Source organism: Rattus rattus, chromosome 2, assembly GCF_011064425.1.
Source record: "Rattus rattus isolate New Zealand chromosome 2, Rrattus_CSIRO_v1, whole genome shotgun sequence".
NCBI lineage: Eukaryota > Metazoa > Chordata > Mammalia > Rodentia > Muridae > Rattus > Rattus rattus.
Window position 1 is genome coordinate 206,401,054 of NC_046155.1, and position 21,136 is coordinate 206,422,189.

At 34.5% G+C, this 21,136-nt stretch overlaps 1 protein-coding gene and 1 non-coding gene across 2 annotated transcripts in view; both read right to left on the reverse strand.

Moving 5' to 3' along the window:
• Nkain2 (sodium/potassium transporting ATPase interacting 2) overlaps positions 1-21,136 on the reverse strand; it is a 1,206,208-nt gene that overhangs the window by 553,936 nt on the left and 631,136 nt on the right. The gene's annotated exons all lie outside the window — the stretch shown is intronic.
• On the reverse strand, positions 5,961-6,092 carry LOC116895049. The gene has a single exon (XR_004387232.1). It is a non-coding gene; the product is annotated as a small nucleolar RNA SNORA17 (small nucleolar RNA).

Here is a 21,136-nt window from a genome sequence, read left to right on the forward strand (position 1 = left end):
TTGTTCTGAGGCTAAATCAAAGAGCTTTTCAGTAATTGTAAAGAATTCAAGACACTCTAGAACTATGTCATGTGGATCTTTCTTTCTTTCTTCCTTTCTTTCTTCCTACCTTCCTTCCTTCCTTCCTTCCTTCCTTCCTTCCTTTCTTTCTTTCTTTCTTTCTTTCTTTCTTTCTTTCTTTCTTATTACTTACTTTCAGTTTTTTTCTTTTTCTTAAATAGGAACGCATTAATGAGGGCTGGCTCAGTGTTTCAGTGATTTAGTCAATCATCATCATAACTGCATGAAGGTGGGAAGAGTTCTACATCAGAAGGCAGCCGAAGGACAGGGTGCACCATACTGTCAATACTTTGAGCATATTAAACTTCAAAACCCACCCCCAAGATGGGCTTCCTCCACTTTATACAATGAAGCCATATCTACTCCAGTGGGACCATACCTCCTAATAGTGCCACTTCTTATCATTAAGAATTCAACCATATATGTCCAATGGGGGGGATTCCTATTCAAACCACCACATCCAGGAGTCATGTGTTTTGTTATGACCACTCTTAAACAGATCTACAATCAATAGCATCAAGAGAAGCAAAGAAAAAAACAAAATTTACAGTTTAAGGAGAAAACCATAGAACCCTAAAATTTAATGTTGGATCCAAGTCCTGTCCTCAAGGAGAGAAAATGTTTTAAGAACAGAGTCAAGCTAAGTGTACTAAAGGGAGTGACTTCCTTTAGTCAAGACTTCACCCAGCTAAGCTTCCAACTTGTGAAAAGGAATTAAAGTGAAGCATAAGCAGCAGTGGAAGTCAACAACAGTGAATAGCTTCTGCTAATACCATTCAAACAAGGAACCAGCAAACTAAAGAACTCCCTAGCTGAGGCTCCATGATCCAGGCTTTATTAAGAAGGATACATTAAAAAAAAAAAAGGTTAAGAAGTCTTCCTCTGGTAGTCTTGGTTTCTCTTGCTTATGTTCCTGTGCTTCTTGCCATCTGGTTATCTCTGAAGTTAGCTGATCTTGCTGTCTCTGACTGAAGCTTGTCCCTCTTGTGGGTGTGTGAGCCTTTGATCTTAGGACTAAGAGCACTCCTGGAAGACCAGCTCTTTCCCAGCAGGCTTTGGGTATAGAGGGCTGTGGGACAGCCTCAGCCCTGAATGCAGATGGAAGCCCAAATGATCCTGTCCCATGCTGTTCTGTGGTTTCTGTTTCCTGTGCACTCCTGGAGCATTCCTCTTTGGACAGTTAGTGGAGGGAAATGGTGGTCTCACCTATGTGTTTAGGAGTGAGAGCACTCAGGGGAGACTTGGTCTCTCTGGGCAGATTTTGGGTCAGGAGGTCTGTGGGACAGTCTTAGTTCTAGGCATAGATGGAGATTGGAAAGGCAGAATCTGTATTCTTATAAATACTCATGTTTTCCTTGGTTATCAATATTTTAAAAACAACCCATATTAACCCTCCTCCATCGAAAGTCTCACCTATTTTCAATATTTAGTTCCCTCATTTCAAATAATGCAGATTAGATGAGCCTTTTCTGAATGGAGTCTAATAGTGTGCAAATTGTTCAACTCCCATTAAATATGTATGTATACACAACAGTGTAGAAAACATCAATGAATATGTAATAAGTCTTCTGTCCTTAAGTTAAAGATGACATAAATCAACAATATTGTCTTAGTAAGACCATCTTATTTTATATATCATTTAATTCTTCATTATTAGCTTGGGATGCATCTTAGGTTTCAGATTTTTATCGTCTCTGTTCCTTGTACAGAAGACAGCCCTCATCCACTTAACATTTTCTCCCTTGCATATGATTGTTTTACTTTCTGCTGGAAAGATTCCTTTTGATTTTAGGAATCTCCTGGAGACTACATCTACACTTCTAGTCTTTCAGATCTAATACTTTTTCAAATGTTCACTACTTTACTGGTTTCACATGTATATTTTCCAATTACACATTTTAACTTGTTCTCATAAGAAACAAGTTCCTTATCTGCATTATACTTTGAAAAACTCATGTTAATATTCATATCCAAACTCATTTTCCCTCAAATTTCTCCCCATAAGTCAAAAGTTTTTTCCTTTGTTCCTTAAGGTATTTTAACATGCTGTGACATTCAGGGTAATTTACCAAACCCACTTAAAATAAACCCATGGCAGAATCCTTTCTGTAATGGATAGGAATAAAACCATATCTGCCTTAAATAATCTGTTTTTCGTTTTTTTTTTTTAAATAAGCTTGCATGATGTAAACTTTCAAATTGCCCTAGAGTTTTCTTAAAAGTCTTCTGGAGACGTATTTTTTCTGACTATTACAATATATGAATATACCTGTTAAATAATGATTGTTCCTACCCGTTTTCTCAGAGACTGTACTAAATTATTTCTTTTTAATTAATTTTATTATTTAATTATATTTTCATGATTTTCCCTCTTTTTCTCCAGAGATGTATATCAATGTATCTTCCCAAGAAAAAACTCAGCCTGTGGCTAACAGAAAATTCATCATTTATTTCTTAAGGTAATTAAATGTTTGTCTTTGGTGTTACTTTTATTTTTATTTACAGACTATTTGTGACAAAAACAAATAATCAATGATTACATTAAATAAGTTTATATAGTTATCAAGAGAAAAATCATCTAACAGGAAATCCTATCAAGAATCTATCTGTACCCAACACAGCGTACATAGTACATTCAACAAATTTTACAGAAAAAATTATGTGAAATCAAATGTAAGCCTTTAAAGAAATTCAAATATGTTGCACTGATATATACTCACACTTAGTTATATGTATATATGTAGAAAGATAGATGATGAATAGATGACTTATAAATTGATACAGATGATAGATGATGGATAGATATATGGTAAATAGAAAGATAGATGATTGATAGATCCATAAGAATACAGAGAGACAGAAAAAACAGTAATAAAGATCATATGTTTGGAGAAAATATGTAAGAACATGTGATGAGTTTATGTTAACGTAGATTAAAATAGATTTTATAAGTTTGCTTTCTCAGTTATCTGAACCTATAGGGGTGGTTATTGATATAAGGACAGTTTATCGTAAAGCAAATGATATAAAAAATGCTTTATCACATTTAATATGTGTGTTCAATCTATTAGGAGAATTGGCGTAAAATAAAATGTCCACCTCAGAATTTTAAGAATTGATAGGTTATTTTATGAAACAAATAGAAAGTATTATTTCTCTTTCAGTGTGTTAAACTCTCTAAAACAATTTCTGGTAAGTGAATCCATAATTACTGTTGAGTGTTTCATATGTTGCCTAACATTTAAAAACAAATTGTAGGTTCTTTATGATTTCCACATAATGCATCCAAGTCAAAATCATTTCCCCCACCATCACTATTGTAACCTCCCACCCAACAGATAAATAAATCTCATTTTGGAAACTGTAGCATATTTCTTACGATGCTCTTTTGTCCACACTTTTTTTCTTTGCTTTCAAATGTTCATTGCAGTGGTTCCGTTGTCTGGCAGAAGGCCTCTAGCTTTTGCTACCCTATCAATATTGGAACATCAGTGGGACTCCTCTAGGATATCTTGTTTGTCCTGTGTCACGGAAATCCTGTAGTTTTTGGATCTGTAGGGTACACATCTCCAGGCATTCCACCAAAACTTTATTTTTCCCCTTATCCCTTAATATCCCCTAAGACAATTTTTTCTTTTATACCCCCTAAGATAAAGTTTTTTTTTATGTAAGAAAATGATTACCTCATAACCACAAGTTACATATTCTCTAAAAACAATCACTCCATATATATTCTTCAGAAACAAATTAGAATAGTTACAAAAAGGGAAATTACAGAGAGGTTATTGATTATGTATTTTTTGACATGCATTCCTAACTAAATGAACATTTCCCATCTATCTTTTTCTCCACAAGTTCATTTAAAACCCGAAGCAATAATTCTTTTGTCATAATGAAAGTTTATAGTAAAGACAGTACATAGTATTAAGTCATTTCCTATGCTTAGCTGATGATAATTTGTAATTACTAAGAAAGAGATAACCATCTATCTTACATTTTGTTTTGAAGTCTTGATCAGTTAACCTGGCTAATCATCTTTTCTCTGTCCTTACATACCCAATGAACTTACCTACTCTTTCTTTGTGACCTTGCTTTCCATGGTACACATTGATACCTCTGACCACATCCCTAGATTTCAAGATACATGAACTAAGGCCCAATAAAGAATGTTTTCTTTGATCATTAATTGTCTCAAGCTTAATTTTCTTGCAAAAAATGATTACATGCTAATAATGTATGAACTCTCACTGTACCCATTTTAACCTATGCAGCTCTTGTTATCCTATGAGAAAAGGGCACATTATATTCTTCACTCTAATCTTAAACTTTTAATCAACTTCCTAAAATAACTTTCCCAAATTATTGAAATCAAATGAACATTCTAAAAGTTCTTAAATCAGTTCAGGAATTTCATGAAAACATTAATTCATTTCAACAGCATTATCTCAAGAACATTTATCTTCATGTTGATCTTCAGGAATCTTCTCCAACAGAGAAGGCTATCACTTCAGTAATAATAACACCAGACTATAGGTAATGAGGGTCTCCCCAGGCTCAATAACATCAGGCCAGATATATGAGTAATATAGTACAAAATACATGAGAAGGCACAGCAATAGCAAAAAGCAATCCCAGAACAAGGCCTTTCCAGCATACACCCATCACAGCTGAGCCAAACATTGGCCAACTTAAGGAAACTCACTGGCTCACTGCAGATTTTTCTGCATAGCACAGTTGGCCAGGGGGTCCTCAGGCTGTGGGCTCCCCCAATCTCATGCCCTCAGGGTCAGCTTAACAACGACCCCCTTCCTCATACCCTTGTCAATCAGGGACAGTTTAGCTGAGGTACAGGGCCTGCTCTCCTAACTATTGCAACTGGTGAGGAACATGGTCAATCCCTCACCTGTTGCCAAAGGCAAGGATAAAAGGGAGGATATGGGATCTCTCCCTCTCCAATGCCTTCACATAGTAGACTAGAACTATTTCCTGGTCTTCCACATTCAAACCCTTGGGCCTAGCTTACCATAATCTCCACATCCAGGGTCAGTTCTACTATGCTGCTCAGATGATGTGCAAGACGTGCTCTGTTGAGTACTGTAGCTGGTGAGGCAGGGACAGCTCTCTTGCTTTTATGATCACATGGCCAGGTCTTGCACCTACTGCAGGTGGTGCGGGACTAGGGAGAAGAAGAGGGTAGGGTAATTCCCCTTTTTCCATGTCACCAGATGGGAGAGGTGACGTAGTGCCAGCTTTCTTATGGCTGTGTCTTTAGGGCTTTCTTATCAAAACCTCCTGCAATGTTCCAGCCATTTTACAAATACTTTAGCTGTTAGGAACAGAGTCGTCTCTTTGCTTTCATGCCTTCTGGATCAGTATTTTCTGGATGCCTGGGAGGGCAGTCAGTTCTGCACAGCCCTCATATATAAACATGACCCATGCAGCAGTCCACACAAGGACTTTAGTGGTGACAGATCCCTGTTGCTGCAGGGTCATAGGCCCATATGTGGTCTCTCAGTGGCCAGGACCACCACCTTGGTTCTAGTGGTACTACTGACTATTCATATGAGGCTGTTCCTGGCTACCCTTGAATCTCAAGTTCTGCCTCTCTTCATCATGACCACATTCTTTTGTTACTTAATCTCTTCCATTTCTGCACCACTTATTTTCTTCTCTTAGCTGTGCTTAAGGTATCTCAGTGTCTGTAGTTGTCTCAAAAGTGGACTCAACTGTCCTATGTCCTGCTCATGCATTATGGTGCAGTACAGGATTCATCTTAAGCATGATCTGCTCCCACACCAACCCCAGGCTGTGCAGCTCCCTGTCAGGACCCCATGGTATATGTCTGGTGGTCATCTCAGGCTAGGCTCTTGTCTGGAACCTATGGTTCATGTTTTTGATATAATGTTAGGCTAATAATCATACAAATATTTATAGAACAGAACACTGAGCATAGAAATAACTCGTTCCCTCTCTACCGCCAACTGTCACACATATGATACAGCACCTACATCTGTAACACCTCTAGGGGCAATCTGCTTATCTTAAATAAATCTTAATTTGTAAATTTGCTACAGGTAAACAATAAAAGCTAATAACAGTTATAAAAATTGGTCTTATGAAATTATTTAAATGATATAACTTACAATTTTTGGAAGTCTCATTTAATAATTTTGGATTGTTTGTGACAGTGGTCAATTAAATCTGTGGTTAAGGATTATTTGTGCACTGACCGTAGCGTACAAGACTTGTGTTGCATGGTGTTTGTTTCAGTTTTGTCACATTTCAGTATGGTGCCTGCCCATAGAAGAATGAGGACAGTTCTTCAGTGTAAGTAACAGAGGTGATAAAACAGACAGTCTCCAATTGGATCTTTCAGTAATGCTCATTTAGAGATACAACATAGATAATGGCAAGTCCTATCTACACAACCTAAGCCAATTTGTTAGAACTTATTGAGGCCAAAACACTAGTGAATAAAGCCACCCTTTGATTATATAATATGGAAATCATCAAGTCAATTGAGCTGTGACTTAACTCCAATATTAAATAACCAGATTTGATAAGGTCAGTTCCTGTATGGATTGATGTGGGTTACTAAGAAATCAATAGCAAAAGAATTATTGAGTGAGTTAATGACTAATCAATGATGTTAGCCAAGATAAAGAACCTTGAGTAGCTCTGAGTGAAACTGGAAAAGTTCCAGATGCACATGATTAACATTGTGCAGTTGCAATGTAATTTGACCAAAATGTTAACTAATATTTCTTAATACCAGCCACCACCCACTTAATTGCTAGAAATATTCAATGTCACAGAATATGTGTTGTAATTATAAAGCTATTATAATAAACTCCAGCCATAATTCTAAGATTTTTACATATAGAAAAATAAAGACTATATGCTTTCTTGATTTCCACTGAAAAATTATTTCAATTATGCAGGTCAACATTTATTACCCTTACTGTAGCCAATTGTTATCTTAGCAAGAAAGTCTTAAAACAACGGTTTCATTTATACATTAAAACTTTATGGCTTTTCTATTGTTACAGATTTTCTATGAGATTTTTATATCACTTCTAATGAAAACCAGCATCTCTGACTTATACATCTCTTTCCCAGAAACACATGCTTCCTAATTTTGAAGGGTATTATAGATGCCAATATTACTTTTAAAAAAATATTAAAAAATTTTCAATTTCTGTGATAATAAAGACAATAGTTTAACTATATTCCATATAATAGTTACAATAATTCAAAATATTAAAAGTGTAAATTAGCTGTATTAAATGTTCGTTAATGCAACAAGACATTTGAAAATATAGGACCTTTCACACCAGATGTACCAGTGAGTTTTATCATTAAAAAAGTTAAGGAATTTGGAAGAAATGGTAATATTATCTTAACTTTGATAATTGACTTTTCAAATTCCTTAACTTTTTTATGATAAAATTCATTAGGAATGTGATATCTATCTCAGAACAACTTATGCTATAGAAAGCCAGTTCAGTATCCACACAAGTGTGCAAGACTTCTACAATATTAAAAGTCTCAGTCACAGTAATTTTTGTGTATAGAGATTGTTCTCAATAAACTAGAGACAAGTCTGCAATGATTATGCCATAGATATGGAAAAAGACTTAAACTCAGTCAAACAAATTGGTCCCACAGAGATGGATACATAGAGTAAGTTTGTTTGGATTACAATGGTAAGCAGCCCCATTCAAAGAAGGCAAAATTTGATGCATTCAGATTCAAGAAGAAACAGAAACCACATCATCACCACACCAAGAAGATGACTGAAAAAGATTTCAATCTTCATTAAAAAGGATGTTGACTGGCAGAAAAGAGGATTTCTGAGTGCTACTTGCATAATCAGTATCCATTTAAAGGTCAGTGCTAATTTGACACATGCAGTAAGAATATCAAATCAATAGAATAAATTGCATGAATAAAGAAAAATATCAAAACAGTAGTAGATGTATATAGACATAAAGAAAAAAAAGACCATGATTCTAAATTCTAAAGAACTCAGAGAAATATATAAGCAACAAAAGCTATGCATATTTACAATATGAAGAACTAAAATAAATGCTAAAAGTAGACACTTACATGAAATAATAAGAAAATATTTCTCATATTTATAAAAAGAAATAGAAACCTCAAAACAAATGGAATTCAGAAGCTCCACTATACATGGCCAGGAAATACTACTTGATGTCATTCTTTTGCTGTTTATAGAGGAAAATAGCAGGAGGAGGAGGAGGAAGAGGAGGAGGAGGAGGAGGAGGAGGAGGAGGAGAGAAGAGGAAGATAAAGAGCAGAAGAAGAGAAGAAGAAAAGAAGAGAAGAAGAAGAAGAAGAAGAAGAAGAAGAAGAAGAAGAAGAAGAAGAAGAAGAAGAAGAAGAAGAAGAAGAAGAAGAAGAAGAAGAAGAAGAAGAAGAAGAAGAAGAAGAAAGAGGAGGAGAGAGGTGAAGCGGTGAGGAAGATAAGGAAGAGAAGGAGGATAAGAATGATGATGATGAGGGAATATGCCATACTGAACCAACCAGAAAAAAATGAACAAACAGGAAACAGGGAATCTCTTTCAATAAAAATTTAAAATGTTAATACAGTCTAGTTAATAATTAAAAATGGGGGGCAAAGGGAGCAGTATGTAAAATAGTTAAATATTAAATGAAAAATATGTGAATTGTTGTTTTACATTTTATCAGATGGGAACAGATAAAGCTAAAAAAATGACTTCAGTAGAAACCACACAAAGAAATGAGGTGACAAAACAAATAAATGAAACCAAAAATATAGATCTCTTTTCTCCAAGAAGTATAGCTCACAGGAAATAATGTATAGAAATAGATTTGAAATTTTGAAAATCCTTAGATATGTAATAAAAGCTGTAATCAAATAGACTTCAATTTTCATAGAGGTATAGCAATTTTAAAATCTAACTTAGTTATGTATACTGTATTAGATATCATAAATGGGAATACTCATCGATGATAAGCAAAACTTATAAATATATATTCACCATATCTTATATCTCCTAATTTAATACAATAACTATGACAAACCTTAAAATTCCTAATCTACAATAGTGGTTATCCCCAATATCCCTTTCTCATTTATTGGTATTATAATGAAAAGTTCAACAAAGAAACTAATTATACAGTAATAAATCTGGATTTAATGGTTATCATTAGAATATTTTATTTGACAGTAAGAAAATTATACCCCAAATTCTAGAAGCAAACTCCTATAGCTAATAAACATTTCTGGCAAATTACATGAATATAAAATTAATTCACAAAAATCAGTAGCAACCTTAGATACAAATGACAGAGGAAGAACTTAGGGAAACAGCACCCTTGACAATGGCCATTAGTAATATAAAACATCATGGGATAACTCTAAACAGGTGAAATACTTTTATGAACTCTTCAAGTCTTTTAAGAAAGAGAATAAAGAAGATACCAGAAGGTAGAAAGATCTCCCATTCCCATGGATCAGTAGGATGAACATAATAAAAAATGGCCATTTTACCAAAGCAATCTACAGATTCAATGCAATATCAATGAAAGTTTGAAATAGGTTATAAACCTTGAAAGGACAGTGCTCAACTTTATATGGGAAAAAAATAAAACAATCTGGAACAATAAAAGAAATTCTGGAGGTATCACTATATCTGATTTCATGCTGTACCAGAAAGCTATCGTACTAAAATCCACCCAACATCAGCATAAAACCAGATATATTGATCAAAGCAATTTAATCAGAGTCACGGAAATAAATTGACATACCTATGGACAGTTGATGTTTGATAAAGGAGACAGAAAGACACAATTAAAGAAAGAATCACAACAAATGGTACTGCTCTATCTGGATAATTGCCAGTAGAAGAATACAGATAGATTCAAATTTATTACTCTGCACAAATCATACTTTTAATTGGATCAAAAAAAACACCTTAAAATCATAGAAAAGAAACTCAGGAATAGATATGAATACATTTTCATGGAAAATAACTTCCTCAACAGAACACCAAATATAGCCTAGACACCAAGATCAGTAATAACTAAATGGCACCCCAGGAAACTGAAAGGTTTTATAAGGCAAAGAACAACATCCATATGACAAAAGGTAAGGCCACAAAATTGGAAAATATTTTCACTAACTCCATAACCAATAGATGGTTAAGGTTCAAAATATATAAATAGCTCAAGAAATTAAATATAGAGGAGAAAAATAATCTAATTAAAAATTGGGTACAGAGAATGCTTAATAAATGTTCAACTCCTTAAGCATGCAAGAAATGAAAATCCAAACTGCCTTGAGATTGCATCTTACAGAATGGCTGATATATGATAGTGATAGGTTATGTTGGCAAGCATGTAGAATAAGGGGAAATGCTCGTCCATTGTTTGAGCAAGTCTGTATAACCTCTATGGAAATTACTATGGCAGTCCCTCATAAAACTAAGAAAAATATTACTCATGATCCAGATATAACACATTTGGTTATATACCCAAATGACTCTCTATACTAATACAACATCCTTGCTCAATAATGTTCATTGCAGCTTTATTCATACTGGCCAGAAACTAGAAACCATCCAGATATCTGTCAATTGAAGATAAGGAAAAAGGTGCAAAACCACACAATAGAATAGTATGCCGCTATTAAAAACAAAGGCATCTAGAAATATGAAGACAAATGGATAGAACTAGAAATAAAGTATCTTAAGTGAGGTTAGCCAGACCAGAAAGATAACAATGGTCTTTGTTATATGTACTTACTTATAAGTGGATATGATCTCTTATGTGAAGGGTAAATATACTGCAAACTACAGACCCAGAGAGACAAACTAACAAGGATGACTCTAGTGGGGCAACGTGGATCTCCCTGACAATGGAAATAGAATAGATGCTGCTGATAGATTACTAAAGTGTGAAGATTGGAACAAGATGGATGAGGTTGGGTGAGGGTAGGGAGAGGACTGAGTAAGAAACTGGAATTGTGGAGGATGTAGAAGCCAGGGTGATGTGGAAACCTAGTGAAGTGCAAACTCTGTGGAATCTATGAGGGTGACCTCAGCAATGACTCCTCCTAGTCATGAAGGATCTGAAGCTTGAACTGCCTATTTTCTCTATCAAGGCAAGGGTTCCAGTGGAGAACTGATACACCAAACCAAACCAATCTGTCCTGCATTAAGATTTGCTGAGTTAATGGTGGCTCAGAACTTGTAGGAGTGGCCCACCAATCACTGATTGAAATTCAGACCCATACTATGAGAAGGCTACTGTAGAGAATTCTGCCTTAATAGCCAGGAAGCTGAAACTGGATGGGCCAGAAACATAGGACAGAAACAATTGACAAAAACAAAATAAAGAAACAAAGAAACACACACACACACACACACACACACACACACACACACACACACACACACACAAACACTGCAAATCCAGAAACACAACAACAACATAAAGGGGCAATGAAATGATTCTTAATGGTAATCAGTTATATTGCCTAGTCCAATTTACATCAGAAAGGCTTCTCCTAGCAGCTGATTAGAGCAGATATAGAGATCTACAGAATATATTAGGTGAATCTTGGGGAATAAGGAATAAATGGCCTTAGGAGCCAGGAATTTGAAGTCATGAAGAGAATATGGGCTTGTAGTGGCTGGCAGAGGCTGAAGAGGCAAACACAGATCCTCTATGGGTGTGAGCTAAGTCCTCTGTATGTGTGTTGTGATTTTATAGCACTTGGAGTTTTTATGGGACCCTTAACGGTGAGAATGACTTTTTGCCTGCTCTTAGAATCTTTTCCCTTATACTGGGTTGCTTCACCTAACCTTTATAAGAGGGTTTTGAGCCTAGTCATATTACATCCTGGTATGCTGTGTTTGGATGATATCCTTGGGGAGCCTGCTCTTTTTTGAAGGAATGGATCTGCATCGGGGGAGAAAAGAGGTCAGTGGGAAAGCCATGAGGAATGTAGTGAGGAGAAGCTGCATTTGTGATGTGTTGTGTGATAGATTAATAAATAAAAAGAGTAACATGGAAAAAAGACAATCTTCAAAGAACTAGAAAATTAGTGCCAAAATTCTTAAGTAAACAAAAATAAATAGAAATTCAACAAGAAATCGAAAACTAAGCAAAGTAACTATATGTGTATTTCATTTGTATCTGATCTGAGTCACACACTACCAGGTCCAGAGCGACAGATACTGTGTTGCAGGCACAAAGACAGACAACTGTCAAATATGAACATTAGAGGACTAGGAAACAATTCTGCCAATCTGCTCACACATAAGTTTGATTTAAGTCTACAATACCCATACAGGTAACCAATAGCTTCTTGTAAAAATAATCACAAGACATTTGATGGGAGTCATTTCTCACCTGAAATGCTTTTTTTCTCAAATATGTTAGACTGACTACCAAGATTAGCCATCACAGATACAAATAAGATGAATATTTTAAAAGTAATCGGGGACCGAGTAAGTATTAATACAGAAAACAATCTCATACAGGACATATAAAACCAAATAGTGAATTAGTAAACTAATACTTAGTTCTGATGAAAATGCCTCTTTTTGGTTGCCTAAAATGTACACTAACAGAAAAAAAACAATCATACACAAAAGTATAAAATAAAACATAATACTTTTAAAAAGAAAAAGAAAAAAAAGAAAAAAAAATTTCTTCCAAGAGGTATAATTTATATCTTATAAGTATAATATTCAATGATATAGGAAAAATTTAACATAGATTAATCTAAAACCAAGAGTACATATTTTCAATGTTAACTTTATGAGACTTCTTCTAAAAACTACAGTGTAATATAGGCAAGGCATGTTTGAACACTAAATGATACAAATTTAGAGAAATCTCTATATAAGAGAACTGTACAGATACAATTTTGAATTTTGAATATTTTCTAAGATATTAAGCAAAAAATGTTAAAATAAATGTTCTTCTAAAAAAAGGAATGTATATGACATAAATATTAGGTTTGACAAAATATTTTGAGAATGGCCTTTTAAATACTTGAGTTAACATTAATTCATATAATTTATGAATTAAGGCCATATAATTTAGGTCTTCATTTTGGAAATATACTTATTTAAACTGAATATAAATGTTAGAAAAAATTTTAAACTTAATTTTAAACAAAAAACTTTTGTCACTGAGCAAAATTTTACATTTTTCATTACAATAGTCAGATTAAGAAGTGAAAAACCCATTATCAAAGTAATAAATTTTATAGTTTTCATCAGCAGACAAGGAATAAAATACTTACATGGTAAAAGGTGCCAGTTATAAATAGAGATATTAAGTTAAAATTCTTACAATAATTGTTTTTGAACTTCACCGCGGCGTACTGTGCTTGCATTTCTTTAACAATAGTATAACATAGAGGGCATTATATCGTGTGTCGGTATTATATATTCTCTAAAATCATTTCATATCCAGTGAACACATTAGAGAATTATCTACCAATAATTACTTCTTTCAGAGTAATGAAATATTTCCCTTTATATTGAAACAATATGTGAGGGATCAAATATTATAAATACAAAATTTAATACAACATTATTTGCATCAATGCAAGATTCTGTCTTCATTTCTAAAATTTACACAATACATTAGAACTATAAGCTGACCAAAACCAAACAAATGTAGCCAGGCAGTGGTGGTGCATGTCTTTAATCAAACAATACCTAAGAGGCAGAAGCAGGTATATTGCTGTGAGTTCCAGGATTACACACAGGAAACTTTGTCTATAAAGAAACAAATAAACAAGAACAACAAAAACCAAAGCAAGCAAACAAACAAAACCAATTAAAAACAATGGCAACAATAAAAAAGACTAATAAGAAGAGCACTTATTGTCATTTTATTATTAATGATTATTAAAAGCATTCAGGCATGCTAGGGCTTGTTACTCTATGTGAGAAAAATTTTAAATATTCAGACTAGATAAAATTAAGATGTAGAAATTGAAGCAAATATTGAATATATAAGAATTATTTCTTAAAATATTAATAAATTTGATAAGCATAACCTTAACATTTGATTTTATTTGGTCTTTGTTTTTCATAGTTAACATAAAAATAACATAAATTCCCCCAAATTCTTCTAAAATTGTTAATATACTTATTAACAAACAAAATGCATTTTCTGGTATAAAGGAGACATGAATCAATGATTATTTCTATTTAATCCAATTTTTCTGATTGAGTCAACCGTTGAATGAAATACAAAAGTGAATAAAATTTAATTCAAAATAATGGATCCTTTCATTCTCAGTGAAAAAAATAACAATGTATTGTCTAGACTCCTTTTCAGACAAAAGTTATTTCTTATTTAATCATACTTCTCTGTTAAAAGCACTGTTACTTCACAGTCAACTATGTCTCTTTCTATGTAACCAAATCTCTTGCTAGCACAAGTTACAAATCTTTAGCATAAAAGTTTGCATATGTAGGCATGTGAGAGAATTGGAATTTATAACATGATTACTTGGTTTAATTACTATGAATATTCTAAGATATTCTTATTACACCAACTTCAACAACACTTAAAATTCCATTATTTAAAAACAACTCATCCTTACTTTGAGAACTTCATTTATAAGAATTATATAAGGCAGAAATCAGAATAATCCACATATTTGAGCTAAAAACAATTTTTAAAAGAAGTACTGTGATTTCTGTATGATATTTGGTATACATAAATTAAAGGAAAATAAAGTAATCCAGGTATTAAGGTGTTATACTGTGTGATTGTATGGGTTGTCATTGTTACCAGAGAGATGTAATTAGAAATTTATGAACACTAAATCAAGAAAAACATGTCTAAAAATTTCATTGCACAAGAAACTTTATAAAACAGTGCATGCCATCATATGAATGTGTTTCATTAAAGCTTCTTCAGCACACTTTATGTGCAACATAGCTGTTTTTAAATGTGAAAGAACAATACATATAATTGAATTGCATGATTAAAAATAAAATGACACATGAATTGACAGAGTAACGATCTCATGAAGGCATTATCATGAAAGTGTCAGACCCTACTAGTGATTATTAGGAACAGTCCCAGTGGTGTGGGAGTTCTTCTATGATTACTTGACAATACTTGTGACAGAAAACTGTTCAGAAATATATTAAAGAAATACATAATTTTTTAGGTTAATTGCTCCCAAGGTTTTCTTTGATCGTGCTTTGTATGAAGTATCACACTAATGCTATCACATTAAGATGTGTTTAAATCAGCTCAGGTTCATATTTTACACAGTAAAAGGGTCTATAGTGTACTTTTGTACATTTACTTTAAACATTTTATTTATTAATAATACAATGATTTCTCTCTGCTATAAAGGTGAGTCCGTGATTTTGTTATAAACATCATGTCTAGTTTATGACTGTCCTATGTAGCTCCTGTTTGTTTCATATTGATTTATAGAAATTAGTGTATCATATTAAACAAGTGACTTCTATGTCCCTACAGCAGTGAATTGTATACTGTGATACTAATAGTAAAAATCTCAATGCCTATAAAAAGAATGAACTGCATAACATGTTTTAATGTGGATATAGATAAATTGTTTCAAATATATGCTAGATCTTAGTTTTTCTGTATTTAACTTACTAATTTGTGAACATGTGAAATGGAAGGTAGACTTATCATTGAAGAAATTACACATAAGCTTGTTTTTTGGATGCCACAGACATGTACACATACACACACATACGCACAGAGACATACACACAAACACACACACATGAGGTGGAAATTTCTGGTTTCTTTGGAGACTTGCTTGTATTTTCGGATGTTTTTCTGGAAGCTGTCTCATTAGAGAATGTTTTGCTGAACCCGAAACTTTTGAGCAATTGTGATGTTTGGAAAGAGTATAAGTATATCCAAACAGACAATGAGCAATGCCCTTGCATTGGTTTACCGTGCAACGCTTTGATGGTCTTCATAGAAAGGAGAGAGCCAACAAACTATTCTTGGTTTTCTGGCTGCTTCTTGCCATTTTAATAGAGCCTTGAAGTTTCTTCTGGATTGAGCAGCTACTACTGATTCACGTTTATTGTTTGCAAATGAGGATGAACTGCTATTACTGACTCATGCTTTATGTTTTTTTTTGATGCTTGATATTTCTTATTTACATTTGAGTGTTATTTCCTTTCCTGGTTTACCACGGCCAATCCCCCTAGCCTCCCCTCCTTCTTTACTGGTGTTCCTCCCCATCCTCCCCATTCCCCCCCAACAATCCGTTCACTGGGGGATTCAGTCTTAGCAGGACCCAGGGCTTCCCCTTCCACTAAGTGCTCTTTTCTAGGATATTCAATGCCTATGAGGTCAGAGGTCAAATCCATGTATAGTCTTTGGGTAGTGGCTTAGTCCCTAGAAAGCTCTAGTTTGTTTGGCACTGTTGTTCATAAGGGTCTGCCCCTTCAAGCTCTTCCAGTTCTTTCTCTGATTCCTTCAACAGGGTCCTATTCTCAGTTCAGTGGTTTGCTGCTGGCATTCGCCTCCTGTATTTGCTGTTTTTTACTGGCTGTGTGTCTCTCAGGAGAGATCATCCGGCTCCTGTCACCTGCACTTCTTTAGCCCATCCATCTTGTCTAATTGGGTGGCTGTATATATGGGCCACATGTGGGGCAAGGGCTGAATTAATCTTTCTCTCCTCTGTTTTAATCTTTGCCCTCTATTCCCCTGCCAAGGGGAGTATTCTTGTTCCCCCTTTTAAAGAAGGAGTGAAGCATTCACATTTTGGTCATCCGCCTTGGAGTTTCATGTTTCTAGGCATCTAGGGTATTCAAGCATTTGGGCTAATAGCCACTTATCCATGAGTGCATACCATGAGTGTTTTTCTGTGATTGGGTTAGCTCACTCAGGATGATATTTTCCAGTTCCAACCATTTGCCTACGAATTTCATAAAGGCATTGTTTTTGATAGCTGAGTAATATTCCATTGTGTAGATGTACCACATTTTCTGTATCCATTCCTCTGTTGAAGGGCATCTGGGTTCTTTCCAGCTTCTGGCTATTATAAATAAGGCTGCGATGAACATAGTAGAGCACGTGTCTTTTTTATATGTTGGGGCATCTTTTGGGTATATGCCCAAGAGAGGTATATCTGGATCCTCAGGCAGTTCAATGTCCAATTTTCTGAGGAACCTCCAGACTGATTTCCAGAATGGTTGTACCAGACCACCCTGAACGCGCCCGATCTCGTCTGATCTTCATTCTTTATGTTTTGTACTGGACTGCTGATATCTTGACAACAAAAGTTGGAATGATACCAAAGAACTGCTTCAAACATGTCAACATCTCCTTATTTCCCTATTAACCTTTCTTCTCCCCTTCCTTTGGTTGGTGGACTAGAAGGGAGATTGAAGAATTTAAGAACCTTTACTGAAATAGGTTTTGAAAACTGAATCTACAGACACACGCACACACACACACACACACACACACACACACACACACACACACACACACGCACCAATAGAATGAAAAGAAATCAGACTAAATTAGAATGACATTCCAAATCTGATCTTTAGGACAAACTAGCTCTGTGAGTATTTGAGAAACTGGTTCATTTTTGCAGGCCTTGGTACCCTAATCTTTAATGAGTACTGAAGCAATACCAGCCCTTTATGCTCACATGAACATTGATCCAGTTTCCATGGAAACATTTTTAGAGTCTCTTATGTAATAAAGTTGGATAGATGGATTTGATCAAATATGCAAGAAAAATTGAGCTTTGAAGTAGAAATATAACTTAAGTAATTAAGGATATTCTTAGGAACAATTCAAATTGAAAAAGTACTGAGAAAATACATTACAAATGACAGAATTTATGACTAATGGTAATGTAGGACAATGGTAAAAAGAAACCAGTGGTAACCAGGCCTAGTCAATTTTATTCATTACATAGTGCACAATATATTTGCTTGTATTTGCATAGATGTGTATATCAAATCTTAAATCATTTCTGAGCAGGGCTAGAACTTCCTATGATGCTCTAGCTCACTGTGTAGATTAGGCCGGCCTTTAATTTACAGAGATCTTCTAGTATCTGTTAAAATATTTTAAATGTATATTGTTAATTGATATTTGTTAAAATGTAAATGCTGATTAACATTATTCCATAGATTTTGAAAACATTAAGAAACAAGTAGAATGAAAATTGTGTGAATTTATTTATCTGAGGCCATATCATTCACAAAATTCTGACGTTTCCAGTTTTACACACTAGCACACTAGCACTCTTCATGAAGTATGCTCCAGTGGCTATGTTTTATTTTTGGTTGTCATAATTTAAAAAAATCAAATGCATTTGCTAATGAAATGAATGCCATGTATATTTACCTCACTTAGCAAAATGCCAAAAAAAATAACCTAGCTTTATTATTGGCTAGATAGTATATGTGTCACAGAGAGTGTTAGACATTGTTACTTATACTAAGGAGAAAAATTAGTAATTGCCACTGATTATGAACTCATGCTTCATCTCAAAAATGACTTAAAGGTAAGAAAATATTATGACTTAGACAATATCATAATCTTTCACTTTTCAATATGTGGCTATCCAGTTTAAATGGTACAAGTTTTGAAGACTCTTTTATTTTCTTCAATACGTATTTTTGTCCACTTTGTCAAAAATACGATTTCTGATCTCCTTAGTTACTTACACCACAGACCCAAATGAGAAACTATTAATGCCATTTTGTAAACCAATATACATCCTAACTGCATTTTAAATGCCTTTCCTTATACCCAAATATAGCTGTGACAATTGAGAGTGGAGCCTGAAAATTCAAAACATTGCAACAACATTTGTGAGGGGACATGCTTACCGATGATTTAAATATATGTGAAAAAGGACAGGTTTGAAACACATGAGACCAAAGAATTCCATTTCACTAGACATTAAGGTAACAGCAATGAAATCTTTTATAAGCTTGTAAATAGAATTTTTTCCATCTTTATTAAATTGGGTATTTCTTATTTACATTTCAATTGTTATTCACTTTCCCGGTTTCCAGGCCAACATCCCCTAACCTCTCCCCCTCCCCTTCTATACAGGTGTTCCCCTCCCCCCAAGAATCCTGTTCACTGGGGTCCAGACTTGGCAGGAGGGCTTCCCCTTCTACTGCTGCCCTTACTAGGCTATTCATTGCTATGAATTTGGAGCCCAGGGTCAGTCCATGTATAGTCTTTGGGTAGTGGCTTAGTCCCTGGAAGCTCTGATTGGTTGGCACTGTTGTTCATACGGGGTCTCAAGCCCCTTCAGCTCTTCTAGTCCTTTCTCTGATTCCTTCAACGGGGGTCCCATTCTCAGTTCAGTGGTTGGCTGCTGGCATTCGCCTATGTATTTGCTGTATTCTGGCTGTGTCTCTCAGGAGAGATCTGCATCCGGTTCCTGTCGGCCTGCACTCCTTTGCTTCATCCATCTTATCTAGTTTGGTGGCTGTCTATGTATGGGCCACATAAGGGGTAGGCTCTGAATGGATGTTCCTTCAGCCTCTGTTCTAAACTTTGCCTCCCTATTCCCTCCCAAGGGTATTCTTGTTCTCCTTTTAAAGGAGTGAAGCATCCGCATTTTGGTCATCCTTCTTGAGTTTTATGTGTTCTGTGCATCTAGGGTAATTCGAGCATTTCTGCTAATATCCACTTATCATTGAAAGGTAAATAGAATTTTTACATGTTCAACTCATCTCATTACTGAATACTTACTGAGTGAGGGTTCAATTGCATGAAGTTACACATGCATCTTCCTCACAGAGTTATATAGCCAAGACATGGGCAGTACTGAAATATTAAATAATTGAGGAATGATAAAGATAAATATATAGCACAGATTATGATTTTTACTACAGTATATTATAATTCAACAAAATTTAATAATTAAAGCATAGAAAATTCTGTCCTTGTGCCAAGCTGAATGCCAGTGGAATCAGGTTGTTAAATGAAGTTCATGATATGTACCATATGTTTTATATTTTTTTCATTTTTAAGAAGCAGTAGAAGCATTTATTTTTAAAGTTGAATGGAATAAAAACAGAACTATATTCAGATTATAATAATAGTAATTTTTGTTAAACTAATATACAATCTATGATATATTTATTTTTTTCTTACCTAAAGTTTTCCTAATCTATGAGAAAACATTGAAATTAATATTTTCACCAGAGACAAACTGATCATCCATAACTGAATGGTAATGAGTCAGTAAAAAGACAGTAGTTGGGAGGCAAAGCATGGTTTAGCAGGCTTAACTGTCTCAGTTTTATCTTTTTAACTCGCTTAAAGACATTAGAGAACCAAGCCTACATGTTGGTCTTCCGATTTCTGTTTAGTCAGTCCACTGAACTACTGCACCTCAATAGTAATAAATAACACTGTCAAAGGCAGTTGGCTGAAATATTCCAAATTTCTTTCAGAAATTCAGAAATTTGTGGCAATATAATTCATAATACAGGGAGAAGGTGAGCATGTGTGTGTGTGTGTGTGTGTGTGTTTATTAAGTGCGAGTGTCATATCTCCAACCATAGGGGCTAGAGGTACACATTCACTGTTTTTCTCTTTATCTCCACACTCTGTTTTTTGAAACAGTATTTTCAACTGATCCAGGAATTCACTGATTGGTCAATAATGACAGACAGTGAGCCTCTATGATATTCTTTTCTGCTGTAACAAGAAATTTACTGTTGCATGTGACTTATACATAAGTACTCAACAAATCTATGGACTCATGCAGAAAGTGCTTTGGTCAATAAACCAACTCCACACACCCAGAGGAAATTTTATGTACCTTATTTAGTGTTTTGTTTTTAATAACTTACCAACAGAGACAGATTTTCTGCAACATTAAAAACTGGGGATAAATTATTTAAAAATAATTTAAATCCAAAAGGATGACTCATTGACATTCAAGAAAATGAAGCAGGAGGATCAAGAATTGGAAGCTACTCTGAGTTTAATCATAAATCCCAGGTCAGCCTTCCTTACCCACAAAGAAACTGTTCTAAAAATAAATATTAATCTAAGT